The following is a 21,983-nucleotide window of genomic DNA, read 5'->3' on the forward strand; positions in this document are numbered from 1 at the left end:
GCCTAGACACTAATTTTTCCTCTAGCTCCAAGGGGGAAAAAAAAAAAAAAAAATTCCGTGGAGTGAATATTGATCGAAAATAACTTATGCAAACAACTATTTTATTGTTTTTAAGACAATAGATATTTTTCTAATTATTTTATTTTCAGCCACATTTGCAATTATGTGTTTTTGAAAATATGAATATATATGCAATTGTAATATAACATATATGAAAAGATACTTCCATTTTTTTAAACTCAGACTTGGTCAACAATTGCATCTGGATCTCAAAATCAGTAATATAAGTATACTTCTCAAAATTTAATTGAATACTTGCTTGAATAAAACTCAGTTTATGTGTCAAAAGAATTTTTTTACCCATCTACTTGAAAACAGCAAGAAAACAAATTCAGTCATATAATATTTGACAAAATGCATAACATTTATAAAAAAGGTAATTCAAGAAATGTAAAAAGTTTGATTACAAGACAGAAATCTCACCAAAATGGGGGACAGTTTAAATCCAAACGAAAGCTTGAATTCTTTGATTAACATTTTATATATCATATGGCTATTACTTACATACAGACTTTCTCATTGATGTTCATGTGGATTAAGTATTTATGGTCACTGCTTTTTACTGCTCTAACATCAACAATGTCCAGCCCTGTTACCCTTTATTACATACAGTCAGCTGATGTACGATATAGCCAGTGGCCCATGACAAAAATGGACTCTACAATCAGAACAGTAAGAAAATCAAGTTGATACAACTAACAGTTTTTGACATTTGATTTTGATGGAAATGGGACTATACATTTAAAACATCTGTATTCAAATACCTAAAGAGGAAAATTTATTCAGAGTTTTTAATATTCTTAAAATTGTGGTTTAAGAGTTAGATTGAGTTTCAGTGTCCTGTGATGAAATTTTCAATATATATAAAATCCAGCCATCTGCTACTTTGTCCTTTTGGACTTCACATTTTGTTTTTGACCAATGGAGACCTGCATGCAATCCTTCAAGGAGGATTGATGGCTCTGGGAAGAGGAGAGGTATCTATTCTTAATCAGAACAAGTCCCAGGAGGCAACTACTACAACTTCAAACACTATATTATTGGTTAATTTGGGGACTTCTTTCACTCAGATGACATAGCTAGAAGGATGTCACTGCACAAATCAATATGTACTGCCTTGCCATTGATGTGCCTGCTACCTTAAACAACAACAGCTGTGTCTATGATCATCTCTGAGTTGTTCAGGATACTAATTGTAGTCAGCACACTACTCTTTCTAACAAGGTGTTGGCCCCTGATGTATATTTGAAGAATTGCTGTATACTTTCCATTAGAATTTGCCACTTAGTTTTCTGTCTTTACTGTTTCAAGAAATGGTTTCACCCCATTTCCATTAAAACTCATCCTTACCTTTGGCTTTATGTTGAAAAACATAAGATCTTAGTTTATTAATAGAAATAAATGCTTGCAGTCCTTGCCACATACTGGGATTAAGACACAATATGTTTTATACAGATTTAATATTTTTCTGTAGTTTTTAATCTAATCCAGCACTTTTTCAAGCATTATATGGGTTAAATGTATATTTTAGTTCTGCTAAGTGTGTTGTTAGAGACAGTTGATGCCTAGTCCAAAAAGAAGTGATCTCTTGACATTCAGCATAAATTTTTCATTCATTGTAAAAATAAGAGATATGTGAAGACAAACTTGCATATGCATTTGAGTCTCACAAGATAGAGAAAACTGCTAAGCTTTGCCTGAAAGAACATCACACTTCTAAACTATGCTCAAGCACGACTTTGAGCTTCACCTGCGTTCAGCATCAGAGATGTGCTGCTCTGCTCTTATTTCTTAACAGAATGCATGACATCTCCTATCAGAGGTATGACTGCCTTGAAACATGATCACTGCTTTGCAAATAAGGTATCTATGTCTTAAAGGGAACACTAGTGCTTTATTGAAAGGTGGTGAATGAGGAAGTGGCAGGAGTGAAAATATGGGATATTTTCATGGATTTTTCTTGTGTGTCTGCTGTGAGTGTTTACTGAAGTTAACAATGTAAGACATTCGAGTTCTCACTGCCCCTCTCTAGCCAGGTTGTGTCCTCTGTCATTTCCTCTGTTCAGTGCTTGGCTTCCACAATTCCCTCTCTACTGCACTGCCTCGGGAGCAACCACTTTAACAACTTTCCCAAGTCCCTCAGGGAAAGCTGTCTTTGGTCATACAGGTGCTGGATCCTTCAAACATTAACATACTCTGCCTCAGTTTTCTATCCTGAATACTGTACATAGCATAGTCTTTACAATATTTCTTTTTAAGAAATTTCTCCTAGTGAGTAATTAAGGGAGTGAGTAATCACTCAGTGGAGAGCGTGGACTACATCTGTAGGAACAATCCTTGTACACTAATACTGCATACTAGAAACTCAAATGCTAACTGAAATGTCTCTGATTCCTTAAGTAAACCCTTGAAGACAGGTAAGCAGGCTGTGGAAGAGACAGATTTGTGTTAAAAATGTATTTGGTATTCAAAAAACATTTTAGTATGACCCTCAACAAAAGGCCCAAATCAGCCATGTCTGCCACAGGAAGAGAAATCTGTCTTTGCATGTATAAATATTTAAAACAAACAAACAAACAAACAAACAAGCACTTTCAAGGTAAATGTAGGTTAAAAGATTCCCCCATAGGTTTCTGGGCAGAGGAGTAGATAGCCCAATATATTAATTATCTGGGGAAAGGGTTGAATGGGCTGGATGGACTAATATCTTGCTTAAGACCTTTAAGGAAATGAAGGAGCAACATCTTTAGAAGGTAGAATCCCTCCAATACCAGTTAAATGGGTGAAGCAGGTGGAAAAGCCCCATAACTTTCCACATCATGAGGAGGTCTGATCTGATTCCTGGTGCTCCGCAACAAAACCTCAACCAGATATTAAACAGATATTTCTATAAAACATATTTCACATATCAGACACAGTATTGAAAAATAAAAACGCTATGATGTTAGAAAGTGTTACGAAAGTAAGAGAATCAAGAGAGGAAAGCATCACTTGCACAGTGCTTATGCATTGTGAACGATGTGTGTGTACACATTGAGAGTACATTAACTTTATGACATTCTCTAATAAGCCTAACACTTGCCCCAAGTATGGAAAAAGAGGAAGCACAGCCCAGTTCAGAGAAAGAAAACTGATATGAAGTAACTTTTCTCCAGGTGGAGATACATGGGCGAGTGATTACAATGTCAAAAGTTGAGAAGCCCTTGATTTTCAGTCTAGCACCACTAGAAAATGTAATAATTAAGATCTGCTTCCAAGTTCATTAACACCTTGGCTGCTCCACAGAGGGAAATTTTCCTTCCCTTCCTAGATTTTACATACTGCAAAATACAAAATTAGAGATTCTCAGGAATTCCACAGTTTCTCTGTATAATACTCATTCATGGATGAACTAACAAATCAATAAAAAAATAGTTTTGCATATCCAGTGAAAAGTAAAAAGGAAGAATAGGCTACAGTAGATTTCAGCAACTTTACTGAAGTAGCTGCACCTGAACTGGTTTAGAGAACATGAACTGGAAGATGAAATCCTGATGCCAATGAAGTAAAAATTTTGCCACTAACTCCACTGCAGCTAGATTTATCCAAAGCAATGAAACCCCAATGGAAACAGACAAATCAGTAAAAGATGTCTGTAATATGAATTACAGCCAAACATGAACTAAAGGCTTTTGAGGAAATGTTGAAAAAGCCTTTCAAAAAAGAACTGTGGCATAGAAAAGCTTGTGGTAGTAGATCCTTGCTTCCTCCCTGCCCTTTTTAGCAGCTAAATAAGGATAGTTTTTCAAGGCTGGACTTGCGGAATGCCACAGCATTCATCTAACCCTCCTCCCCTTGGAAAAAATACATTGACTTTTAAGCCAAAAATTTCTTCAAAAATTCCAAAACAAGTATTGCAACTTTTAAACATATATTTAGTGTAGCTTAAATCAGAAAATAAGAGAGAAACATGTGAACTAAATTAAATGTATATGAAAACTAACTGCAGCAGCATATCTAACATTCTTTAAAAAATAAATAATTCATCAGAATGTTAGAAGAGTAACTTTTAAGAATTCCTCCCTTGCAAAATTGAAATAATGATTTTCTGCTTGGCAGAGCTTTATTTGAGAAAAAGGAAGTACCACAGCTTATGAAATTACAGGGCAAATGATGTCATATGTAAATTACATATTAATGACAGTACACTGATACAAGGAAGAACTGAGGGTTCAGAAAGGAGGGTCCCCTTTAAAATCCCTGTATAGCTAAAAATTATTATGCAGGCATTCACATTCACAATTTTTATAGAAGGGGACTTAGGGAGAGACATTTAGCAGCTCCAGAGTGACTGCAATATTCAGAAGGTAGAGACTCCTCTGGCCTAGTAGGTAGCTGGCTTTTATTTTCATTTCCTGTTCAGGAGTGAGATTACTGTTTGGGGAGAGTTAAATCTATTTCAGGCATAAGAATCATTTATCCCTGGAGGTGCTGAGCTTCGATTAATAGCTCTTGGATTCTTCTTATTCATCTTAACTCCAATTTGTGCTGCTTGGCACTAAGGGTCCAGTTTGTTCCTTTCCTCATTTTCAGTTCTCCCTTCCCCCATGCAGTGCAGTGCAGCTGAGAAAGCTTCCACTGTCACCTTAGTTTAGGTATACGTTGTCATGTAAAGTTAATCTTCAACACTTGATTCATGAGTATTTCTCTGAGGTGGAGAGTCCTACTGATACTACATAACTTGTACTCTTTTTTGATGTTAATGAAAGTCTGAAAGAACTTAAATCAGATACAGATTCATTAAACATTATTAAACATTATTTTTTTAAAAAGCTAGCTATAAATCAGCTATGACATCTGTTTCAGCATTTGATGTCTCTCTATCTTAATTTTTGTGCAATAAAATTTTGGCCCATGTAACAGATTAACCACCCATAAAATTGTAATTTTGTATACTGAAGCCATTTGCAGCTGTAATACAAGTAAAAATTTAATCCAGAACTATTATACCTCATTTATTTTGTACAGTTCAGAAGCACTCAAATCAATTTGCTGAAAATCTAATAAATACTTAGGGCTAAAATCTACCCTGAGTCTGCATCTCACACAAGACAGAGATTTTGGATTGTCTTTCATTTGATGGAAGCCTAAACAAGAAATCTTTAACATTATCCTGACATTATCTGCTGCTTCAATTATTCAAGATACTCACTGCCCACCTCTCTTTTCCTTAACCAGCAGCAAACTAAGTCATCCACCTCAGAAGGAGTGGAGGGGGAGCAAAGGCCTGGCTACAACAACTATTTTAAACTAGCTCGAAACACTTATGAATTTAACTTACTCATGTGCAACTTACTTTCTCTTAGTCTAGTGGGTTTTTCATTACTAGAAAACATAAACCAGAAAAATCCCAGCTATGTTCAGCCTTGTCAAATTATCATCACCTTGACATGTATGTATATATATATCTCTACAGCTATATGTATATATGGGTATATATACATATATATACACATACACACATGTAGGCACATGCACAAACATGTAAAACAAAGCCCTATCCAAAAAGTGAACATTGTATAGCACCTACGAAATCTCTGCCTAGCCCTCTAGCATCTTTGCTTTCAATTCTTGTTTATAAAGCTTTATTCACAGCATCTAAAACTCCCTATTAGGCATCATAAAAACTTCTTTATAAGATCTATGGCCACTGAGCTCCATGGCCACCACTGCTATTTAATTATCAGTCAAGAGGAAGAGCCTTCAACAGGAACAAACCTGTCTGCTAACTATAGACAATATATTACAAAGAGAGATGGGCAGCAGAGTTGTCTTAATGTGATATCTCAGCCTCCATGGAATCCTCAACTGGCACAAAAAATTCAAAACTGCTTCCTTATTGTATGAACGGATTAATTTGTTTGTCTTTAGAAATGCAACTGTTGGTACAAGAAATTAAGACTGTTACTGTTCTCAGAGAGGTTTTACATCTTTTTTATACACACTTTTAAAAAAGTAATTTCAAGAAATTTTGGGATTATCATTTAACTAGAGGCATGAAAACCCATTCATGAAAGAATTGAAAATACCAGAGTTGCTTTCAACACTAGAGAGACAAATCAAATTGAAACTAGTTAAAAAATTCAAAACATTTAAGATTAGCCATTTTAGAGAAATGTCACATGTCAAATGAAAAATTAACATGACGAAAACATTAAAGAAAAAATATTGACAACTGAAGAAAAAAAAAAAAAGAAAGAAAAATGTGAAGAGGTAAATGAATGCATACCCAAAGGTTGTATGTGCAATCTTGCAATACATATACAAGGAGTAAAAAGTCAATGAGGATGAGCTGGAAAGTCTAAAACGTAATAAAAAGTAAGGAAAAAGGAAATATGAGGCATAAAACATCAGCCACACAGCAGTACTGAGAAGATTAGAGAATGAAGTTAAGAGAGAGTGCAAAAAATGATAAGAAAATTAAGGGTAGAAAATGAAAAGCAGATTGCATGAGTGTTTGAGATAAATCAGAATTTTTTAAAGTACATGGAGAAGAAGAGGTCAGCAAGGACGAAAAGAGTAGGACCTCTCAGAAATGGGAAGTGTAATTTATTCACAGAAGAGGTAGTTACTGCTATCAGTTTAAACAAATCTTCATATCAATTTTCAGAAAGGAGGATATGGAATGAATACTAGAAAACAGTCATACATTTTGCATTTCTTGGGTTATAAAGAGAAAATAATGAAAGAAATTTTATCTTTCAATGGAAACTGATGAAGCAATTGTACAATGTATTCAACTCGACTGCCTGGATCTGATTTAGAGTAGGGGTTTTTGGAACTGAGTCCATGGTTTTTACAGCACTAAGCACAATAACAGCCTACTATAAATAAGTCATCAAGTTTGATCAAACTCTGAAAATAAATGAGATGCTGAGAAGTCTCATAGTAGATAGGGAAAAGATTTTGCTAGTATTACAAAAAGATTTTTGAAATAACATTTTTACATCTGAAAACAGGAAGAGGCAAATAACCCCAAAATTTAGATAATCCAATATATAATTATAAACTAACTTGGCAAAATTAAGTAACACTTAGCGTATATGTTGGAAACGAATGCAAATGTTATGCATTTGTAGAGATGCAATTAAAAATACCATTTTATATAAAACCTTATTAATTACATCTTCATGGCATAGAGCCCAGAATACACTTTCAAGGTCAATGGAAAAGAACTATTTGAAAATATAAATAAATTATCTATTTTTAAGTACTTTCATTATTGTTAACTTCCTTAATATTAAAGTATCTCCAAAAATTTGATGAATGTCTTTATTTGCTATGGATTTTCTATAATATATGAGAAATCTGTGGCTGAATAAAAAAAGTACCCTCTTGCCCTTAAGGAGACTGTATTGACAAGGGCAGTGAATGAAGTCTACTCACCAACAGTGATTAAGACTAAACAACAAACATCTGCTTCATTCAGCTGAGGAATTCAACTTTCCTTTTCCATATGTTTTCTGAAACGGCATGGAAAAACAATTTTGCATGACCAGAGAACAAGAAATAGCAATAATCTTGTCTGGGTACCTTTGCCAAAGCAAAAAAATACTTTAGAAGGGATTTAACACCAGAAAGTAATCACAAGTAATTGGTGGGATGTTAAAACACAAATCCCAATGTAGACCTGAGAATATTTCTGATATTTTGTATGACATTTATACTGCCTTTGTTTCTCACAGCATCCACAGAATTGGAAAACACCTAAAAGTAAATTATTTGGTTCCTGTTTCTAATACCTAAAGACCAGGAATAAAGACTTAAACAAATCATCCTGAAAATATGAACTGACACAAACTCATCACAGGGGTTGATATTTTTTTATTTGCTCCTATATATCTAATGTTATCTGCAACCAAAAGAACCCTTATACAATTTAGGAAGATTGCAATCAATCACGTTTTAATTTCTAATTATTTCATATTCTGCTGACTACACACTTCCTAACTGTTCCTAAATTCTTATATTCCAGTTCTTCTGAACCAGCAGGGACATAGTCACCAAAAAAAGTATATAGAAGACAAAAAGTCAGAAAACCTAAATTTGTAGAATTGACTAGGTCTTGGAATTTTTTACTTTTTTTTTTTTTTTAACCATAAGTAATTTTAATTTTGTTCCAGTGAGCTGACTCCAACAGACTTACCCATGTATATCAAGAAAATATGACATCCTTGTGCCTTTTCTACACCAGTGGTTTTGAACTTTTGTAATTCTTCCTCTTTCAACTCTCTATTCCCCTCCACCGATCCCTTACACCTTAAGGGCCAGACTGACCTCTCCTTATCACTGGGTCTTTTTTGCCTGTCCTAAGTATTTATAATGGTGGTGCATTTCACCAAAAAGAAATGAAGCAGTGCTTCAGAACAGAGTGGTTTAAATCTTTTGAATATTTTTTTTCCCAGCTAATCTAACCAAGAGTATCTCATTCTGGAAAAATAGCTTGACTTTTTCAGAAAAACTTTAAACTGTTATTTTACCAATTTCAAACATCCTTAAATACCAAATGAAATTACTGCATTATAAGATGAAAATAGCATGAAAGAAACAAGCTGCCTGAATATCTGTAGTTTACAGTTAGTTCTGATCTATTTATATATTGAGTTAATATATATTAGGAGAAGTATATATGTATATTGTGGTATTTTGACATAGGGGATTTTTTCAGGAAGTCATAGATAAACCAATAAGTGACTGTTTTTGAAGTTGAGAGCTAATACAGCCAACGGAGAAATGATACGTCTCTATGAACACACCAGGTTAAATATTGGAGGGATCTTGTGAAACTTCCATTTCGTCCCTACTTTGGAACAGGTAACGGGGCCGCCCTGCTCCACCGCACGGCTCCCCTGGGCCTGGCAGCCCAGCCCAGGCCCAGCTGCTGCCGCCGTCTCAGCCGGGGTTGGCCCAGTGACTCCCGGGCTGAGGGGGTGGAGGGATTATGCCCTGTAGCGACTGAGCCCAGGCCCAACTAGCTGCTAACATCCAGCTGACTCTGAGGCCTGCCCTGCTGCTGGCCTGGGCTGAGGAAGACATTCCCTGGCCCCTGGGAGCAACCCCAAGTCCAGGCTGGGCCCACGCCATGAGACCAGGGGTGGGCAGGAGGCATCCACGATCCTTGCTGCTGAGATTCCTGACTCCTGTTTTCCCGAGATCTCTCGGTGTGAGAGGCTGCCGCCCAGCAGAGATCACATGGCCACCACCAGCCCTGGGCAAGATACTAACTCTTTCCTTGCACAGATGAAGCTTCTGAAGCTCTAACCCTTCTCTAAGTGAGAGGAAAGGCCAAACAGGGGACATTTAGAATCAGTGAAGGAAGAGTTGACCCCTTAGGTGGAAGAGATGACAAATTATCTTGGTCCTAGGCTGAAAATCTTCTGTGAGCTGTGATAACAGACTGTAAAATGCTAGAATATCCCTTTAAATTGTGGACAATATGAATTCGGGAAAATGATTGTTCGGATTTGTGGATTTCAGCAAAGATATTTGTGATGGACTGAGTGAATATTGAATTAGTAGTTGTGATCCTGTGATCCCATGAGATGTTTGAACAGAGAGAGACAAGACAAGAAGCCCTCTGCTCAAGTGAAGAAGTAAGAAGAGATCTCTATCACATGAGATGAAGAAATCCTTTGCATTTGAAATGTTCATTTTTAAAATGACACCCCAGTATGCATGAGTCCATGGCCCATATGTAGTAACAGGAATATGGGAGTCACATGTGATATGGGAGGTCCACAACTGCAGATTTTTCCCCTGGGCAGCTGCTGTTGTGAAAGTTAAAAGCCACAAGTCGACCGTTCTTCCCTGTGGAAAGTTACCATAACAAATCAGAAGAGACTCCTCTCTCTAAAAGGACTGATGCGGGACAGTTTTGTAAGTGGTACTGGCCTAGAGATCAGAGTTTTGTCTTTTTGCATTGTCCGTGAGAAAGAAAAGAAGCTGGTGGGGGAAGAGAATTGTTTTGAAAGTCCTATTTTGATTCTCATTTTCTTCTTTAAGTGAGTGTTAATAAATCTATCTTTATACCTTTAAGTTTGGGCCTGCTTTGCTTTTCTCCTAACGCTATCTCACAGCAGAGTTCTGCTCAACACTCAGGCCACTGCACTAAATACGGAAAACAGAGACAGGTGAATGTGAAACTGTCACATGAATATAGGAGAAGTCTCTCCACAGAAAAATATTTAGGTGATATATATTCAGTGTTGTGGTAGGGTTGTATATGCAGGTTTGAGAGCTGGACAGAAGTGGAAAAACTATCAACATCTACTGTTTCTGATCTTTGCCCCACTTTCTTCAACTTCCCTGTTCTTTCACCTGCTAGCAATTTGGCCCCATAGTAATAACAAGCTGTGCTTTACATATTATGGACTCCGGTACTTTTGTTTCCTCACATGCTTTTTATTCTCTGTCTTTCAATAATGTGGAGACACCTTCCCCCGTTCATAAAAAATCAATCAAGACAATAAAGCTTACCCTCACTGGAATTCAGAATTGGGTTGAAATATATCTTAACATATCTCACTCAAACATGTTATAAAATTATTTTTTACAGTTACTCTTCACACAAGGTAAGCTTCAATTCCACATTAACTTTGGTGATGTCATTAATTTGACCTTAACGAGGCTGTTTAGAACTTAGGGTATTCCTGCTGGCTTTTAGTGCAACTCCAAAAACCTCAAATCTCCCACAAAAGGAATTAAATGTCTGTCAGCTCTGTGCAGGTGCCCTACTGCAGATCAGTGTAATGGTGCAAGGCACTCTCCAGCACAGAATTCAGCTGGAGTTCAGTGCTCTCCCACTCCAGGCTTTACCAATTGTCCTGAGTCCACTGCCTCCTTAGACTGTAACACATGCTGAGGCACCTGGCAGAGGAGGCTTACCCTCAGACTGAGACCCCCCTGAAGTCCATTTAAATTTGTCATATGGAAAGGGATATGAATACTTGATCACTTACATGAGCTACCTTCCTAAATGAAAAGTTCACAGAAGATAATGCCCATATTCCTGGCATCAGTCATCCAGATATGAAAATGTCCTGTGCATTGGAAAGCAATGTTTTCAATAGACAAAAAATCAAAACTATTATTTTTTTTTACCAGGATATGTTGCTCCATACTTAAAGAAATAAAAGTTATGTTATTCTTTTAATCATATTTTATACATGGACAGGCCATTCATGATGTATAAAGTAGACATTTATTTTAATTTTTTGAACAGTGGGAATGACTTGCAGGATGTAACAGTAAAGCCTCTTTCTCAGAAGAAACTTGCTAAATCAAGACCCAGACAGATGACCTGCAACAATACATCTGAGACCGTGAAAAGGTGCAAGGGCTTTTTTAACACCACTGTGTATCTGATTTTGTATATTGATTCAAAGACATTTTGCAATCTAAGACACAAGCAGATTTCTTTATTTAGTGTTTCAAGAGGACATGAAATGTTTTCCAAGCAGTGAGGCAAGTCTTCTCTTTCCATGCTTAGTATTCTTCTCATATACTTTTCTTTTTTGCTGAATTGCTTTGGCTATCTGACTTTTCATCTATTAGATGATTATTTCTAACATGTTAGCATTTTTATATACATATATGGTTACTGCATTTCATATATGATTTTCTTTTTCCTTCTGCTTGTGTTTGGTAAAAAACTATGAGGAAAGGGAAATGTGACTGGTCAGCAATAATGAATACTTTCTGGAAGTCAGAAATTATAGACTAAAAGTGAGATTCACCAAATGATGAGTTAAAATTTCCAAAGGAAATTAAAACAGAAGGTTAAAAAATTTGCAGCATATTAATAACAAAGAGAATGAAAAAAAACAAATGGGATTGCTCTGTCAGAAGTGAATAGACATTAATGATAATCTGCGTAGAGTCCTGAACTAAATGAACGCTTTACTCTGTTTCCAATCTGGGTGATAATGTAGAACAGGTGGACATAAGGAATAAGAAAAGATGCAGATAATAAATGTGTCCTTCTGTCTGAGTAGGAAAATCTTGACACACACATGTTTCTGGAACTGAGTTATTTCCATTGAAGAATACTGAAAGACTTAACACATGAAATTGCAACTTAAGAAGCAAGGAAGTTTAATAAATCTATCACATTCAGTACCTGTGACCAGAAATAGGAAATGGGATACTTATTGGGAGGGGGAAGCAAAGGCATCTTGGCGCTATAAAACCTGGAATACAACTAAAACTTTACGTAGAGCCAGGGAACACATGAAAGAATGGAACTGGAATCATACAGGTAAAAAATAAATGTGAATGAATGCAAAAATAGTCCATCCAAAATAAAAAATGTCACATTAAATGGATGTTTTCTTTGATAAACAGATTCTGGAAAGTGTCGTAGATTCAATCTGTCATATTATCACAGAATGGTTTGGGTTGGAGGGGACCTTAAAGATCATTTTGTGCCATAGGGAGGAGCATCAGGTTGCTCCAAGCCCCACCCAACTAGGTCTTGAACACTTCCAGGGATGGGGCATCCACAGTTTCTCTGGGCAACTTTTTCCAGTGCCCCATCACCCTCACAGTAAAGAATTTTGTTCTAATATCTCATCTAAACCTATCCTCTTTCAGTTTAAAAATCTTGCCTCTTGTTCTATCTATATATGCCCTTTGTCCAGAGTTCATCTCCAGCTTTCCATAGGTGCCTGTTAGGTATTGGGAGGCTACAATTAGGTCACCCTGAAACCTCTTCTCCAGGCTGAGCAATCTCATCTCCCTCAGCCTGTTGTCACAGGAGAGGTGCACCAGCCCTCTGATCATCTCTGTGGCCTCCTCTGGACTTGCTCCAGCAGGTCAATGTCCTTGTAGACTTCAGCAAAATAGTTTATCTGGTGCAGAACAAGAAACTGCAAGTTAAACCACAGAAGAATGGCTTTAGAAGATTTTTTTCTGTCAATAACAAATAGTTTTAAACCAAGTATAATAGTTTGAAAGTTAGATAGCTTGAACATTATTAAGTGGTTGGGTTTTTTCCCAGGATTCTTTGTTGGGAAAGACCTTTGCTGTCACCGAGACACACAAAGCAGTCACACGCAGACGAGATTTCACAGGGCAGAGGTCCTTCCGATCCCAGCTCACAGCTGAAAGCTGAGAGAAGAAGAGACCCCTTTGTTTATTTTTTTTACTTTTTATACATTTGTGGGTCTAGCAGAAGATTGGCTTTTTGGGGTTTCCACCCCTCAGCCTCAGTGGCCAGACGAATTGTCAGTTACAATTGTTTTCAGGCTAGAAATATGCAAACAAAGGACAGAGAATGAAAAACAAAGTATTTGTTTATATTACTTCTGTGGGAAAGGTAGAAAACTGCTCTAATATTCTACAGTAACTAAAAGATCTGACTCCATTTTTGAAAATCAAAAGGCTAATAAAGAAACTCAGAAAAACCAGGGTAACACTTTGGTCATATTTTGCTAAAACTTTTATGCAAAACTGGAGGCATACTAAAAATAAAAGGCAGAATGGCCTCATCAAAAGCAAACAGGAGAGCAATGAGGGAGAACGGGATGGACATGAAGATTCCAGCTGGATTTGTTTGGTACCAGAGAACCCATGCTGAAATGTTTACTGAATCTTAAGGAAATCCACTTAAGACAAGGGAAAGAAAACATTACACTTCATTAGCTAATGACAGATCAGAATTGATATGTATATATATATATATATAAATATATATACACACAATCCATAGGGTAATGTTTTAGATGGCATTTAGTTTGTTTTAAATGGACAAGGCCTGGTACCATTGATGCAACTTTCTCCATATACTCTCCTGTCCTTATATGGGTAACCTGTCAGTTCTTAGACAAAAGTATGCAAAGAAAGCAGATTCCCAAAACAAGAATGGCTGCAGAGAAGAATAGTTAGAATTACTATCAGACTAAAAAATCTTGGCTTTTTCAAACAAATTTATAGTGACAGTCAAATATGAATCTATAGGTTTATCAGTAGATATTAGTACATATTAGAGAAAGAAAAGAGAATATTAGGTCAACTGCAAATCTGATGCATTTATACAAAGAATTTAATACATAATCCATATGGCAGAAAGAAAGTAGATTGAATAACTGTGGTTTTAGGCACAATATAAAATTTTTTAAACCATTTTATTCCTTAATTGTTGCTACTTCAAAGATATCACAAATAAAATAACATACTAAAACCAAATTCATGTATAACATAAATTTTAATCAAAAATCAGTCTTCTTACTAAACATTCCAGTTAAAGATTTAAAACATATAATTGATTAATGATAAAATATCTGTAAAAAGGGTAATCTTGTAGTTTCCAGGTTTGGATTTGAGGGCAAGAAAAAATAAAAGGAAAGAAAATTAAAAGGGAAAAAAACTAAGAGTTAATCAGAAGGCAGTCTTTGTTTATCAGACTAATGATTATATATCAGGTTACTGCACACATTTTCATTACACAAAATTACATCTTCTTAAATTAAAATTAATTAAATCTGATTAATTAAAGTAAAATAATTATTTAATAATAAATGGGGTTTCTATTGTTATTGTGACATTGCTTTTCTTCAGCATTATGACCAAGGCATTATCAGACCAAATTTTTTTTTCTTTAATCTTTTCATATTATATATTTTCCAATTTAGATGTGGTCCCCTCTTCAGTGATAGGGGAAAAAGAAAGAAAGAAAGAAAGAAAGAAAGAAAGAAAGAAAGAAAGAAAGAAAGAAAAAAAAAAAAAAAAAAAAAAAAAAAAAAAGAGAGAACCATAAAATCTCTGGCAGAAAACCACATTTGTATCACAGCTGATACAGACAGGTTTTGCAGGTGTATACATAAGAAAGGAAAGAGTGCAACTGAAAGAGGTGCTGGTCTACTGGGAAGCCAAGAGAGCTGACTGATACAGTGAACTTGAAAAGTCGCTTAATAGAAGTAGTTCTATGTATGCAGCACTCCAGAGATGTGTGACACTGCACTTGGCTGAAATATGTGACACCAAACTTATCCCTGGATGAGGCAGTCAACTGTGATGTTCTTCCAGCTCTTACAGGCTGCTAAGTCCCATAATAAAAACGCTATTTGGTTGTTTGATAGCAGTCATTCCAACACAAACCACTTCCAGGGTCTAATTTACAAATGGGCTTCCCATTTAGAAAGGAAATTTTTATAATAAAATTAAGCCATCGTCTGCTAACCCTTCTGTCTGAAAGATAGGATAAGACTCAGAGCCTAGTTGGCAACACTGTTAAGGTTGCTTTGGCCAGGCTTTTAAGTCCCTGATTGCCCCAGGATCTGGCATACCAGTAGGAATGAAAGCTATCAAGCAAGCATAAAGGTTGATCCTGAGGATTCTCATTTTATCCAAGTTGCCCAAATGCCGTTGAAGGAGCTCTCAAGGAGCAAATTCCAGAAGACAGATAAGAAACATATCAGACTATCTCTGATGAAAGTTATATAAGAGAAATCTGTACAAGATGCCAAGTAAACCCCATATTTCATGACAATTTTATTTTAAAAATATGTAATAATATTTTGTTCCTCTTATTTAAGATCAAATTTGCACTCTCACCAGAACGTGGTTCTAATATTTTTTTTACCCCAGCTTAGTTCTCATCTGAAAATCCACATCTGTAAACTCACTGATTGTTTGAGACATCCAGAATAGAAATGTGTCACTAATATTTTCTAAGTGAGTCAGACTTTGGATTGCATTTCTAGTTTGGTTACTCCTGGGGCAGAGGAGAAGCTACAAAGGTGTATATTTCTTTCAGGTTTTCTTTTATATATATATTTATATGTTTTAATTTATCAAAAATGACATGCATGTTTTATTTTAGTAGAATTTTGGGAAAACCCCATTAATAGAATAAATTTCTGCTTAAATATTCCTGTCTGGTAACAAAAAAAAAAGGAAGGAAGAAACAAAATCCCCCTACCTTCTCCCCAGTGTTTATTCATTTACAGCAGAGCACAAGAGGAATATGATTGTCAATATAATTATTATAAATTAATACTGAAATGAAAAAGTTTGTGCTCTTATATTTAAACTAGGATACAAAAGAACTGTTACGTCACTCACAGTATCGCAGCAATGTTAGTACTGTGATTTATCACCAGACAAAACAGAGAAACAGGTTACAGATAAAAGCACTTCAGACATCCATGTACCATACACAATGTCCTCTCAGAAAAACTAAATCAGAGAAGTAAGAAAAGGCCTTGTTAAAATATCGTGGTTGGGTTTTACTTACATTCTGGAAAAAAAATCTTAGATTTACTATGTTTATAATATTTTTGGGTGAGATGTAGAGCAATGAGTAAAGCATTTAGAAGAAGCAGTCAAGGGATAGAAAGATAAATATCCACCAAAATTAAGAACAAATCAGTACTCTCATCAATACCACCAGTAAAGAAGTTGAATACAAGCCAGATATTTGAAGGAACCCTTCAGTAAGAATAAATTCACTGTCACATCCAACTGAAATTGCTTCAGTGAAAGTTCCCAAACAGAAAGAAAGGAAAAAGAATTGTGATTACCAGCCCAAGCTCTGTTTTGTGATGAGATAATTATGAAAGAGGCAGAATCTATACCAGTCTATTTTTTTACAATAAAATTCTAGAAAATCAAGTTCAAATGTTTGGCATACAGCTTGCCCAAAATTACTTAGTCTTTACAGTATAAAAAAAACCCTACTGACAAGAAGAGCAATAAGAACAGCAAATACTTTACTTTCTCTTAGGTATTTGGAAGACTGAGCTGTTGATCAAAAGTATCTAATTATTAGAGCAAGAGCACACAGTCAGAGACATCAACACTGTTTACGTTTAAATAAACCAAAAAAACCCGCCCAAATAAATCTCCATTTAAATATAAGAAAATGTTCTTCCTAGCTGTTGGGTTATAAACAGTATGAGTTCAGAGCATTCATTGTAAAAAGAGATGGTTTAATGGTATTAACACTTTTGTAAAGCCAAGGAGCAATTTCATAATGGCTGAAATATTACATGCTGTTTTTCAACTAGAGTGAATCGTTCTCTATGTATTTTAAGTTACAATAGACTCGACTTGATGAAGTATGTAATTTGAAATTCTTAAGTTTGTAATTTGAATGATTACTTTGTCTCACTGTAAGCTGCTTAGGCTTTTTCATTTATAAAGCTGAAACATTTGGCTACACAAACATGGCATCAATATAACTTGTCATACAATCCTTTGTTTTTTAATCATCTTCTACTGATAATCTAAATGATGATTAGTCTTGTCTCAGTGATTTCTTTGCTCTTCTAATACACATTTGTATTAATCCCTACTACATTTTTTGATTTATTCTTAATTTTTTTAGAACTAGACCATATTAAAATCCTTTTTAAAAACAAAATGATTAGAGAATAACATTTTAAATGTACATGAAATTGTGAAAAAGATTTCAGGAATGCCAGATGTTACACTTAGTGCAGAAAAGCACATTTAAAAATGAAGTGTGGGTTAATGCCATTAGCTGGAAGGACTGAAATTAAAATCTTTGAAGGCTGTAGAAGATTAATACAGAGAGAGAGTAAAGATTATTTTCTTACCGTACTGCACTACATATACTATATACATATATAATCTTCTTGTCTCAGCATGTACAGAAATTTGGCAATATTTTCTCACCATTCTGCTATCATAAAGTTCTTAGATTTTCTGGAAATTACTCAGGGATTTTTCTATTGTTTGACATTATGAAGAGGGCCTGGCAAGGTTTTTCAGTGACTATATTCAATTGGCAGTAACGTATATCGGGCAATCTAACAAAGTGAGAGGTCCTTGGTCTCAAGCAAATTTGAATATACAAGATAACTACTAGTGAGAAGAGAGTCAAATTGTGTCAAAGATTGATAAAGAGCAGTCAGTGTGCAGCAGACACTAGCACAGAATATTGTATGTCACTCTAAAAAGAAATTGAATATCCAGTACTTTAAATTAGGTCATTGTGCATGTGCAGGTCACAAAAGTTGCCACAAAATAGATTTTAAGTGAGTCTTGTCTAATTTTGCAAGCAAAACTTTGCTGCAACCGTCATCACGTGAATCGTATGAGGAAACACTCTTGACCAGACAGAAAGCTGTAGACAGCTGACCCGAGGCACTCAGTCTCTATATAGATTTCTTTAGGGACCATCTCTCTGTAAAAGTGGCCTTAAACACTGAAGTTACACTCAGTATGCTCAAGTTACTCACAGTAATGAAATATTTAAGAGAATTCAAAGAGTGTACAGGAGGACAGATGCATATGCAGAAAGAAAAGGTAAATGGCAGGAGTTCAGCAAGAGGCTCCTAGAAAATTAGCCTCTTTGAATTCTGGATTCAGCCAAGAATCAGCAGGTCAGCTCATCTTTAAGATTGCAAATAATATGGTGAAGATATATATGTAGCCACGTCCATGAAGTAATATTAGCAATCATCAGCAAAAGATGAAAAAACCCCAGCAAACTAACCAAAACCCAAATTAGTCTAAAATTGGGAGAGCTGCAAAAGCAGAGAGAAAAATTATTTTGCTTTCTCATAAGACCAAGATAAGATGTAGCTTGAGCTGTGGGCAATAGAATGTTGCCCAAGTGAGAAATTTTACACTGGATGATGCCAAGCCAGCAAGCTTTAAACATGCTTTCAAAGAACAGGACTGAAGTCAGTTTGTCTGTGACAGAAACAGATATATACAGTCAATGACAGAAAAGATAAGATTATGAGCAAAGGTGGGAAGGAGACCTTGTGGTCATTAGACAGTAGAAAGAGAAGGTCAAGAGGATTTATTTCAAAAAGGAGGGTTCCAGAATAGACAACAAAACACAAAAGTACAGATATATGTCCAACTGAATGATCAGAAAATGAAGGATCAGAAGCAGTAGTTAAAAAATGAAAGCAAGAAGGAGTATTTAATTTCTGAATGTCTTTCCAGAAAAGCAGAGGCTTACTTAAGAAAGAAGACTGTAAGAAAATCAGTGGTAAAACATGCAAAGAGGTCAAAGAAGGGATTTTAAAGGACTGTCCAAAAAGTTGCTTTTCCTACCAAAAATCGACCAAACTCAACGGTACTTTCATTTCAGGTCTTTTTTTAGTCTGATAATGCTTCACATTTTTCCCCACAGAAGAAATTGGATTGAAATTTTATTCATATGAATATAATCACAAGCACATACAGATATGGAGGTTCTTGGTAGTGGTTATACCCGTGGACTCTGTTCTCAGATGAATTTAAAATAAACAGGCATTCACATATTTTCTCTACAAAATAAACAGTTGATTTGTGTGAAATTTCCAAAAAGCAGCAGCTTTCATATCTTTAACTTTCTATACATATACTTATTCTGTATTTCCTCAACTTTCAACATATTTTTGAACATGTGCTCAGGTTGAGGTCTATACCTTCTAGTCATAATTGCCAATATAGCTTTCTTTAAGACTGGTGTCTCCTACACAAATAATGAATCCCAAGTAAAAGTATAATGGAGAGTTTTGTTCCTTGTTCCTTTTTTTTTTTTTAATTAGAATTTTGGAGCAATTTCCAATCATTAATAATAATTTAAATGCAAACGCAGACATATTGCCCACAAATTGTCTTTGATGTCACCAGGAGAGAGGTGAATGGGCCCTTGCAGTTGGTACAAAACCAAAACTCACTGAGTTATATGGTGAAGAGGAAGGGAATGAAGGAACAGTGGTGTAAGAACCATTGAGTAAGCAACCTTGGCAGAGTCAATGGGAGAAGAGCCAAAAAGCACACACAGTTGTTACTCAAAGGGACAGAGTCTTCACAGAAAGTTCCTGTCAGGAGCTCTGTTCTTCTGGAACATCATATATTGTTCCAGATGCATATTTACATATATGTGACAAGGGGTGCAATGATTTTCATGGCACTTTTTACCCATACAAATCCGCCTTCAATTCTGTCTTCCAATTAAGTGTAAGAAAACTGTCAGAACAAAAAACACTGGCGTGGAAAGAGGCACCTTGCTAAAAAGCATATAACATGCCTTAAATTTTCACAGAGAAAAGGGAAGTTCCTCTATTTCACCTCCTCATCTGTTCTTCAGTCAAGCCCATTCCTTTGATATTTTCCTGGTGGCCTTCTCCTCAAGCATCCTGTCCAATTCCAGACAGGAGGATGGGGTTAATTACTGCAGTGTCCAGGAGGGCCATAGCTAGGACCTGGAGGCTATTCTATAACATCCCATTCATTGCCAGAAGGACAAGGGGGTGAAAGAATCCCTTCAGTCTTGAGTAGACTGGTGGAGGGAGCAGTCAGGTACTGTCAGAGGAGAGCACTCTAGTGCAAATTATTCACTTCTTGCATCCTCTGTCATTAGTATTGTTGATATTACTGCTAATTTTCTTATCTCCGCACTCTTTCCAGTAAATTGCTCTTATCTCAGCCTGTGAACTTTACCTTTTTCATCTCCAACTCCCCTTTCCATCCCTCCAGAGGAGGAAGGGGTGAGGGGGAGGGGTGATTGAGAGAAAAGCAAGTGATTTGTAGTGTTTCAAAGGGAACATTAAATTCCCAAACCATGACACATGCTTCAATAGAGCATCCAAGCTTTTCAGCCGTTCCTTCTGCAAACCATGGAAGAACAATGCCTGTTTCAAGATCTTTTCTTAACAAGTGACCTAAACCTTCTATTTAGCATTATGTCCTCTGAAGTATACTGGTCTAAAGGGCCTTCAGAATTTATGAGTCAAACCTGGAAATCATGAGACTTGAGATAGTCTCCCAATAAATATTAGTAGGATGGTTACTGTCACTTTAGAAAAGGAAAAAAATAAATCAATCTATGCAGTTTCCTGCCTTTTTTTTTTCCACCACGCTCTTAACACCTACATTACAGCCAACTAGCATAAAAGCCTAAATTTAAACTAGACTAGTAGCACAGACACTGCTTTCATAAAATATAGAAACTAGCATAACATTGCCCTTCAAACCCCAAAACAAAACAAAACAAAACAACCCCCCCCAAAAAAAACCCACCCCCCCCCCCCAAAAAAAAACCAAAACCAACAAATAAAAAAAATAAACCACCAGAAATTGAACAGAAATTCAGAAGAAAATAATCCAATGAGGTAACATAAATATGTATACAATACATTTGAGGAATGCTATAGCCTCAAATATTTACATGACCAAATTATCATGTAAAATCTGGTGCGCACCCTTATTAATGCACTGGCAATGAAGACTTCTTAAATCAAGAATAAATAATTGTTACACATCTCTTTCATACTAAAAAGCCTCAAAATGGCCCTAGAGTAAATTAGCATCTGTTACAGGATACAAAGCACAGATACTTGTATTTGAGGGTTTTGTACAGATGAATCTATGATCCCATAGACACAGGCCCAGGAGTTACTTTGTGAGGCTGCCAATTGAAGTATTTTTCCCCTATGAAGTCCTCCCAGGGCAATGACCTTACTGTAACAAAACATGTAGGTAGAGACTTAATTGTAATGTCAACAGAGCTACTCATGTGCTTAAAGTTAACCATATGCTTAAGGGTTCTGCTGACCAAGCATTGTATCAGCTTACTATTATTGCTCTTTGAAAGCAGTGGTCAGAATTTCTGGTTAACCTACTCATGTACTGAGATTTTCTGGCTCCTGATCATTCAAATGAAAGCCCAGGAAAACCTGGATGACTAACCAAATGCAGGTGATCTCTGGCTGTACAATAATTTTAATCATTCCATTGCATTAAGTTCTTCATAAAACCCACTTCTTCCAGTTCAGTCACTGATACTTTGCATGTATAGGTAACACCTGGGGTCCTCTGAGAAGGCAAGAAAACTCTGCTTAATGAAACCTAAGTGGATGCTAATTCATAGTTCATAGTATTCTGTAGAAATTAAAATCATAAAGATAAAAGAATGT

The sequence above is a fragment of the Hirundo rustica genome, chromosome 1, assembly GCF_015227805.2.
Source record: "Hirundo rustica isolate bHirRus1 chromosome 1, bHirRus1.pri.v3, whole genome shotgun sequence".
In the NCBI taxonomy this organism is placed as follows: Eukaryota; Metazoa; Chordata; class Aves; order Passeriformes; family Hirundinidae; genus Hirundo; species Hirundo rustica.